We start from the raw sequence: 10,471 nt of genomic DNA on the forward strand, positions 1-10,471 counted from the left end.
GTGTATACACGGATGTTTCCTTTACTCTACAAGCTTTGTCTTTGTGTGTTAAAGCAGCAGCTCGGGGGGTTGTCAGGAGAGAAAAGGGTTGCTGAAAACTCTGGAGGAATACACGGACGAGAGACTTGCAGACGGGGAAGACGAGCTTGTACTCAAACAGGTTTGTGTTCCAGAGTAGCCTGCAGAGTGACACCAAAGAATTTAAAATGTGTGACTGAACTGTAGTTTCTGAGGTTTGTTTTTTGTTTTTTTTTATGAGGCAAGAGATTTAGAATCTCAGCACACATAGATCGACATCAGACAGAAACTACTTTTCTCAGTCTTTGTTTTCTCTCTCAGGTCCCATGCTCCAAATGGGAGAAGGAAGAGTCCAAGGACGAAGTGTCTCTGCCGTCCTCGTCTGTGACAGCAGAGGCAACAACCAATCAAAAAACAGGGAGAGAGCTCGAACGTCAGAGACAGACATCAACTGAAATAGTTGAAGAAAAGGTGAAGGACAGAAGTAGAGGCAGGGACAGAGAGACACATTCACACAGAAGTGTGGCTCCCTCTAGTGGCCGAGATAGGCATGACAACACCACGTGTTCAGGCAGAGACAAGGTGGGAGAGAGGCAGAGTGAGAGACGGAGGGAAAAGCAAAAGGAGAGCACAAGATCAAAAGTGAGAACAAGGGAGGAGGAGAAAGGGAGAGACAGGGATGGAGAGAGGAGTAATTACAGGAATACCCCTCCCTCGTCTCACTCTCACTCTTCTTCGACATCACATGACTCAGGGAGGAGAGAGAAGCACCAAGAGGGTGATCAGAGCAGGAAAAAGAGTTCCTCATTTCCTGGAGGGAATTTCTTCAGGGGCAAAAGCTTTGAAAGCAGCACGATAAGTGACGCTTTCAAACCACCTGATGAAAGTGTGCACAAAAGAGATAGAAACATGTCACTTGACTGGAAATGTAAAGACAAAGATCGAGCCAGTTACAGCTGGGAGAGAGACCAACCCACTTCTAAATCATCAGAAGGGTCAGAGATCAGCAAGCCCAGACTGCGCAGCCCCCGGTCGAGAAGTAATGCACATCAGTAGATATGAGAGCAAGGTTGAAAAGACAGAATGGAAGGAGAATAAAATGAATAAAGTAACTAAAGATAGAAAAGAAAATCAGGGATGCTGCTCAAGAGAGAAGGAAGTAGTCGACGGACACATGAGGCGTAAATCTGTACAGATGGACTACCGGTATGCTGATAGGAAAAAGATGGAGGATGGGGAGAGGCCGAGCAGCCGCAGTAGCAACAGTTCATCCTCGAGCCAGGAGAGCTGCAGGGACAACCGAAGACTAGGAGGAGATGCACAAAAATGAGGAGGTGCTGGGGGGGAAAGGAGTCTTGAGAAAAGCAAAAATGGAGGAAAGAGGAGAGGTTTGAAAGCCCAAACCATGCTCCGCTCAGTTACATTATCTAATCGTCATGGAAAGAAAATCTAATTTGCTTGAATTATGTTTTTTCTTTCTCTGTGCAAAAGTGCCTGGATTCATTTTTTTTTTCTCTATTTTCGTTTCACTTTAAAAAATATCTTGTTATTCAAACATGCGTCACTCTATGAAAGTGAAGCAAAAGCACTTTAAGACTACTAATGGAAAAACAAATGAATGTGAACGACAGCAGATGAAAAACCTTTGACTTCTTGATTCTTAATAGTTTGAGTAATTTGCACAATTTGCAGGACTGCTACTATGCTTTACCGCCTGAACATGCAGGATCACAACGAGCAGAAAAAGAAAAGGTTGATTTTGACAGCAGGCCAGTCAGACATTTGATCCGCCTCATTCAGGAGCACAAAGTGCGTCGAGTGTTACTGAACGCAGTTTGTGATCAGTTGAAACATACTGTCAATATTTATGATTTGAACATCTGTGTTGTATTTTAATTTAATCATTAATTTTGTAAATATTTAATTTAAGAAAATGAAACGCTGGATGAATGAATGCATAACCAGAGGAAAGTTTAGTTTTTTCCTATTTTGAACGAAATAAAAAAGAAACACCCTTAAAATGTTTAGAGTCTAAATAAAAATGTTTAGAGTCTAAATCGTCTTTCTTTATTATTATTATTATGTTTGTTTTCCCTTATTTATGATACATTAGCAAGGAGCAGGTTAGAGCTAGCTAGTGAGCATCATGCTCCCTTTTGAGACATGAACATTTTAGGACAGCTGAAATCTTTCTCATGATGAATTCACACATGCACAAAGTCTTAAAATGTCCCAAAATGTCCTTGATAAGCGTCAGGTGTGACGACCCTACCTTTAGTCTTACTTTTATTCTTCCAGCCCCCTTGTAGCATTGCATCGTTGGAGTGAGTCAGTGTGTGAATACAGCAGGCAAAAAAGTGTCATTGTATTGTTGACCGCCATCTTGGATTTCCACTACATTAATTCTTGCCTGCTGATGGAGGTGTGAATAAGCAGCTTAAGTCCATGTGTGAAAGTGACTTAAGTTGCACTTTCAAGCATTGCTCACTGATGGCAAATCTACTTGTTAGGTGGGAGGAGCTCCAGAGCAATGTGACGCAACAGTTTCTAACACTACAATAACAGTGTTTGTATTTACAGTATATTGAAGTAAGGAGTGGAAAAGAACATGCCAGGAAAAGAGTCATGTTAGCTTCATCAGGTGTACAGAGACCAACTATGCATGGTCACACAATATATCATATATCAAGATATTATCATCAACCCCGCCCAATTGCTTATGATGACTTGTCCTGAATAGTACATTCTTCGTTCCCTTAAATCAGGATACACAAACATTACACAACATACATCTCATGTAAAGAAAAACAAAACAATGAACACACACTTAAAGAAACAGAAGACAAAAAGACTGCCAGAATCTAATATCTAAAATCTAAAAAGCTTAATTGCATTAAAGGATTAAAAAAGAGTTAAAGGGAGTTAGGATAAGTGTGTAAGGAATGAACATGCTTTTAGCATTGCGTCTGTGCTTTGCTTGTCTTTGATCATTTGCTTGTTACCATCCCATTGGTTTACCTCAAAATGAACTAAAATGTAAAGGGTCCTCATCTTCCTGCAGGTCGTACTCTGTTAGCCTCTGTAGTGTTTTTTTTTATTTTATTAGTGCAGGATATTGGAAGATGTTACAAACAAACAAAGACATGTTCAATATGTCTAGCACCCGGCTGGTGTTTTTGTGTGTGCATGAGTGTGAGAGAGAGTTGATGCTTGAAGTGTATCCAAGCTTTTCTCGCCTCATTAACTCGCTACAGGGAAGACATGGCAGAGATCCAGCCGTCTGTGTCTCTTTCTGTCTCCTCTCCATGTTGTCGATGTGACTGTGAGGGCTTGTGGTTGTGCCAAGGCATGCTGGGATTTAACAGGGGAAATCTGGTTGGTGTGGGGATGCTCGACCTGGCCTGTGTCCCAAATGTTGGACCGAAGGGTGCCCGGACACTCTTAAAAGACATTCCAGTGGCTTGTGGTGCTTTGCTGTGTGTCCTCCAAGATGGCTTCCAAGCTTTCTGGGACGCCTTGTTTCCTACTGTGTTTCTTCTGCAGCTTTTTTTTTGGTCTTACTGCTTTTGTGCTGTCTGGCAGATTGTGTGTGTGTGGGTGAACACTGCACACTCACACACATGGATAGTAACAGACTACAGTATAACTATATATTTCAAGCTGTCTTGGATGCTAATAAGTGCAAAAAACTTAAGAGACAAAATATCAATAAATAACACAGACACAAAAAAACACAGACAGACAGACAGACAGACAGACAGACAGACAGACAGACAGACAGACAGACAGACAGACAGACAGACAGACAGACAATTGGTAGAACAATGATGCAAAATGCACATTAAGATGTCATAAAACCACTCAGACACTGACCCTGTGTAAAGGCACAAAATATCAGACATCAGACAGACAGCTAAGGATGGCAGACACACAGACAAAGATCCAGTCCTGCAGACAGATATAGACACAGACAGGTGGACCCTGTAGCAATCAGGAGCAACATCCCTCCTGTTCTCCCTGTGTGGTGAGGATCAGAAACGAGGTACGCTTTGTCAGATTTATCTTCAGACTGCTTTATTTCCGTCGTCCCACCACCCGCTTTGTTTCCTTCTCTCTTCTTATTTTAGCCTCTTCTTTTTTTGTTGATGTGTCTTTCATTTTGTGTCTGGGTTTCCTTCTATCCTTTGTGCCTGTGATGTGTGCCGACATCTCAGGGCGCCGTGCCAGCGCTGCCTGATGAAGACCGGGCTGTGTGTGTGCTCTTGTTTGTGTGTGTTGGTGTATGCAGATTGGCTTGTTTTGGGGGGCCGGTGGCAGCTGCAAACACTTGTTTATTGGCAACACAAGAAAATGGACTCGCTGCCAGTCTACCCTTTGAAATAACTAAACCCACACTTTAGAATTTGCAGTGTCAGAAATGTCCATCAGTGTGAACAATAAATCCCTTTTGGTGCATTCAAGGTCATTTTGAACAAAAGCATGTTTGAAATTGCAGTTTATCGACTCCTTTCCCAACCCTGATTCCATTTTTTTATATAATGTGGTAGCTTATGGCTCTCTGATTATATATCAGAAAATATAATGCAGCCTATCAGAAATAATTTAGATAATAAGACAGCAGAACCAAAATCAGTATGCAAAAAGAAAAGCAGATGTAAATGATAGTCAGTGATGCATGCAAAAAACCTTTACCTTCTCAGATTGAATCAGTCACTTGGGTTAAAGGTGCACTACTGCAATATTACTGCATTACAAGTAGACGGTCTGCACATAATTATGTGTACTGAAATATTCTGGACAAATTGTGGTGAGGGTGTTAAAAGTAAGAGTACTCATCCTATTGTTTGTTCAAAGTTGCCATATTTATTCTTACATATCAGATTATGAGATACATTTTATGAACGCATCAGAGTGTAAGAAGCATTTTACTCAGTACTCAACAATAGCTTAGTGTAAGAGATAATGCCAGTGTGTGTGTGTGTGTGTGTGTGTGTGTGTGTGTGTGTGTGTGTGTGTGTGTGTGTGTGTGTGTGTGTGTGTGTGTGTGTGTGTGTGTGTGTGTGTGTGTGTGTGTGTGTGTGTGTGTGTGTGTGTGTGTGTGTGTGTGTGTGTGTGTGTGTGTGCAGAAGAGAGCAATTATGTTAGGGTCGAAGGATAGAGGTTGTGGTTTTGTTTGTTTGTGTGTTTGTTACTTAGTTTTTTGGCATTTACATTTTAATGTCTAAACAAGCGACAATAAGTTGTTGTAGGTTCAGCACCGTCTATAGTGAAGAGTTGTGGTAAAACAAGGACATTTCAACCGTTAAAGCCAAAATTTTAGTTCAACATTCTTATCATTGAAGTGGATTATTTTAGTGTTGGTTTATGTTTAAAATATTTTTTTACAAACAGAAAAGCATGTTGTAGTTTTTCTCTACTTTGGGCTTTCTGTCTCATGCTTCTCTCAAACTGTTTTAAAAGTTTAAAGACATCTTTGAAAGAAAGAGTGTAGTGGTAGCAGCTGTTACTCTGGCAATGATGGAATATATACGTGTTTGTGTGTGTGTGTGTGTGTGTGTGTGTGTGTTTGTGTGTGTGTGTGTGTGTGGGGGGGGGGGGGGGGTACTTCGTGCCATTGTGTGTATGCAAATGAGTACTGCTTTTGTGTTTCTTAATCTTGTATGGTGTTTAGCATTTGTAATGTGTCATGACACCATGTGCCCCATGGGGTGTGTGTGTGTGTGCGTATCTGAACTCCTGCATGGTCCTGTCTGTGATGACAACTGTGTGCAGAATAACAATGAGCATCTTAGGATAGCTTGACTTTGTGTTTTTCTGTAAAAACAAAAAAACGGTGCATGGTTTTGTATTTTTTTTCCAAGACACACACACATGCACACAAGATTGAATCCCTCCTCTCACCCACTCTGCAGTGAGCAGCAAGTCTTTAGTAAGTGTTTGACCCCAGAAACAGCTAGCTCGTCAACCGTATGCTATGGATATTATTAGCAAAAAGGACTTTTATCAAAATTTGAGACGCTTAACCTTCATCCATGTTTTGCTGTAGAGATCATTTCCAAAAACTGAGCTTTACAAATAGTGTTCTACTGATCATTTACATACCTCCAGGTTCATTTTTCTGCACGTGTGTGTGTTCATGAGCAGGACTCGTGATGAATCAGTCTCTCCTGAAGGAGGAGACAGATCATACATATTTATATAAACCCTCTCTGCTCTCTCTCCCCTACTCCCATCACTCTGTTGATTTGTATGTGCAACACACAGCAGAGGGCAGACTGACGCCTGTGCTTGTCTAGACGTCTTTTTAATGGCTGCGTGTTCTTGTGTTGGTGGCCATACTCAGGAAACAAGTATGCATGCAACTTTAAACACACACCCATCGGTGTTTACTTACAGAAGAGGAAAAGGAGTGATTTTGGTGCCAAGCATGCATTTATGTATGTATATGTTGTATGGGTGTATGTGTATGGGTATATACGTACTGAATGTGCGTTCCAGGTTTGTTTGTTTGCAATTGATCAAAAATTTAGAGCTCTAGACCCCCTGCCCAACACCAGACTGAACAAAGTTCGTATGTGTTTGGGTGATGCGTACATTCCTCTGTACTCCTGATTGAGTGAGTAAGTGAGTCTGCAGCTTTCTGTATAATTAGCATATCCGCGGGAACTGCTAATTTACATATGTGTGTGTGGGGGGGGGGGGGGGGGGGGGGGGCAGACAAAAGCTGAAATGTCATTCTGACACACACACACACACACACACACACGTTTACACATAACTAAATCAATGCTAATATTTCAGCCACTTTCACTGAAATTTCGAGTTTTACAATGTCTATGAGTAACTGCATTTCAGGTATAAAACAGGTATATTTCCAGTGTTTACATTCCTTTCTTAGTGTGTTCTGCCTTTTATTATGAGAGCAATTATCCATCTATTGAAAAGTTTGTCTTTTCTCTGGAACAGTCTCAAGCTTCCTCACAGAAAGTTGACCTACAAAAGCCAACTTAACCATTTGAGAGAGTACTACTAATGCTGACAATGTCTGTCTGTTGATCATTAATGCCGAGAATTTGTGTGAGCCGATCTGGGACTACAGCAGGTGATCTTCAGGAAAACTCATCGTAACCTGTGGGGATGCTGTGTGTTCTTTTCTTCATGGACACAAAAAAGAATACAGCAAACATGTAAAGTTGAAGAAAACTGTCATAATAGTGTCAGACTGTTGCTTATAGTGTTTTTGTAATTAATGTATGTAAATGAAAGATAATAGTTAATTTATCAATACCTTAATTAAATGATTAAAACAAAAAACACAAATTATGAATGCAACGAACATGTACAATATTACAAGGTAATATCACAATCCACATTCAACTCGCGTCATCAGAGAGGGAAACGCCTACAAGTACTTTCTAATTTTAGATGCATGACATTATGCAGCTGCTGAAACTCCAGCATGACAGACAGAAATATTTGGATGATGATGAGAATAACAACATGAGAGATGAAGTATAGCTATCCAGCAGAAAACATGGCAGCCTTTTCCACTGACTTCTCACTCAGTCCAGAAGCTGGAAAACATTATGTTTTTACTGCTTCTTGTGTGATTAGCAACAGATAAAACAACAGATACTCCAAACTGGAACACTGAGTCATATTTTGTAAAGCAGATACCGAAGTCATAACAGCTAATGTTAGCATTAAACCAAGCTAACTTTAATGTAACCTGAACTTTTCTTTTCTTTTCATTAACTGGTTTTACACAAAATTTCTCAATTTGGGATCAATGAATTTAACTTATTTAACAACAACGAGCCGACCTTTGCATTATAACCACATTTAAACATTAGATCATGAAGTTGGTTAGCTTGGATGTTGTTGAATGCTAAACATTGGCTGTTTAGCAATGGTAGCAAACAAATAGTGTTGTTGGCATCATTACAAATTTGTCAAATGTATTCTCTTTTCAGCTGGTGGTCAATTTGATAAAATGATCATTTGACAATTGAGGATAATTTTTTTTCCAACCTGAAACACATGAAACAGTTTTACATGATAACGGCACTTTCCCGGCTCATGGTTGTGATGTCAGAGAACGATGACCATATGACATACTGTATACTGACATATCTCCTGGCATTTCTGCACTTATAACCACTGAGTGGAAAACCCCATACAGCTCTCTCTCTCTCTCTCCCTCCCCCCTCAAGTACTTATTTCTCTTTCACTTTTACCTCTGCCCCCCCCCCCCCCTCTCTCTTTAACCACAGGACACATACACCATCTGACACACATTTCTGATTTTAAGAGATGTCCTGGTTCAAGAACACCAACATCAAAGTTGTACTGAGGCCTTTTCCAACTGTCGCTAGGTTTTAATGGCCACATATGAAAACTAATTCAAGGAGGTTTGTATTTTGCTCATTTGTATATGAACATTAGTTCAATGAACCCCGTATAATTTAAAAAGGGGTTTTGAGATGGTGATATCTGTGGCTGATGATATAGATGCACCATATAGGCTAAATAAATGTTCTGTCTTTTAATCTGTGTGATTATATGTGATATGAGCCTCAGAGCTTTAAGCCCATATCCAGAGACATATCTACTGTGACAGTAATGAGAAAAACAGAGCAGGGCGTTATAAATAAACACAGTGCTCTAATCGACCTGGAGCAGCTTCGTCACACACCTCCTACACATTCTTTTTTTTCCCTGTTGCTCTGCACTCAAACCGAACAAGTGTTTGAAAAACATACATAACCCATTTAAACGTCACCATATTGTTGATCACATGCAAAGGGAAGTTTTATTTGGATAGCTCATTTCAGCAACAAGGGTAATTCATCACAAAGGGGAAAAGGGCTCTGGTGTATCTGACAAATAGTAACATCATTGGAAAATAAGCACTGACTTGTTTCATACAATGTCAACTATCATATTTTATTGTCAAAGAGTACGATTCCAGACAGATGAGGATTTTGTCTTTGAGTAACACACGCAAATGTTTATGTATTAAGGGAAAAAAAAGAAAATGTGCAAATTCCCTTGCATGAGGTTTTGTGTGAGATTCAGAAAATCAGTTTTTTTTAGGTTTCTCCATGGTTACCTGCTGCTGAGATGTTTGTAGAGCTGACTGTAACTCAATGCCATTATGAATAAGTCATGGAAACTGAAACTCTACACACACTACACACAGACTTTCATTAACAAGATTCCTATGGACACACTTAATGATACATGCTTGTTGTTTTCCTCTTATCTCTTCTCCATATACTGTACCTTCTTTGTTGAATAAGATATTCCTTCTAATTTTAACCCATTACCAAAAAACAATACATCTCATGGTGCTTACATGTTGCCATTTGAAAGAGGACATATCCCCCTTTTCCACCTTTTCAAACAGTCCCCTGTGGTCTAAATGAAACATGTGAGCTGTGCTTTGGTCAAAGTGGTTAACATGAATCAAGGTCTGTGACCCTCTCTCAGAACACTTCATGTTGGTCTGTGTGTTTATTTAAATGCAATGAGTTTAACAGGTAGATATCACTCCTTAGCTATTGAGAATAAAAATGGTGGACCTGCGTAAAAGTTTTGCTCTATGGGGGTGGAGATACCAGGGGGGGAATGTTTTTTAGCAGAATCCCACTGTGAGGAGACCCCCCCCTAACCCCTCACCACAAGGAGAACATACTTTATACAGACCACAAACAAAGTACTGGAAGAGTTTATTTCACATTCTGTGGGCCAGTGGACACTCAGGTTACACAAATGTATATGTTTAAAACAAAAGTGGATTTTTCACAATATGTCCCCTTTAATGCTGCATGCTTGCACATTTTAATGGGTAGAAATATTCAATAGAACACCGTCAGGGTGGAACGTGTGCATGTGTGTGTTTTGCGTTTGTGTGTGTTTCTTTCCTGTAGAAATATGATGCATTGCATCTGGAACCTGGAACCTGCTCTATCGTTGCCTTGGTGACGCCCGTCATGCTGGCAGGCCCTCATTGCACACTCAAACACGCACACACACATTCACACACACACACACACACACACACACACACACACACACACACACACATACACACACAGAATCCAACACAAATTCAAGGGGGTAATGAGAGACTGAGGGACTGGCAGCCTGCCAGGACAATCTACGCACACCCCTTCCCCCCATGCACTAGAACATTCTGAGCACACGTCCAACATATTCTCACATGGACTTTGTTTTAGCCGGCTCTGACTGGCACATGGGGGTTGGGACAGTGTGTGTGTGTGTGTGTGTGTGTGAGCAAAAAACTGAAAAGTGTACAATCAATGAGTTTAACGGGGTGATTTGAGAATCCTTAAACCTGCATTGTTTCATGGGACAAAGTCCTTCACTGTCAGGATGAGCTCTCAGTCATTCGTGCTTCTATCTCCTTTTTTACCACTCTCCACTCTCA

General features: G+C 40.6%; 1 long non-coding RNA gene across 1 annotated transcript; it reads left to right on the forward strand.

The window, feature by feature from the left end:
* Positions 1-48: 48 nt before the first annotated feature.
* On the forward strand, positions 49-2,039 carry LOC306819303. Its single transcript, XR_013778517.1, has 2 exons — positions 49-160; positions 340-2,039. It is a non-coding gene; the product is annotated as an uncharacterized lncRNA (long non-coding RNA).
* The last annotated feature ends 8,432 nt before the right edge of the window (positions 2,040-10,471 follow it).

This window comes from Symphodus melops, assembly GCF_947650265.1.
Source record: "Symphodus melops genome assembly, contig: scaffold_443, whole genome shotgun sequence".
Taxonomy (NCBI): Eukaryota; Metazoa; Chordata; class Actinopteri; order Labriformes; family Labridae; genus Symphodus; species Symphodus melops.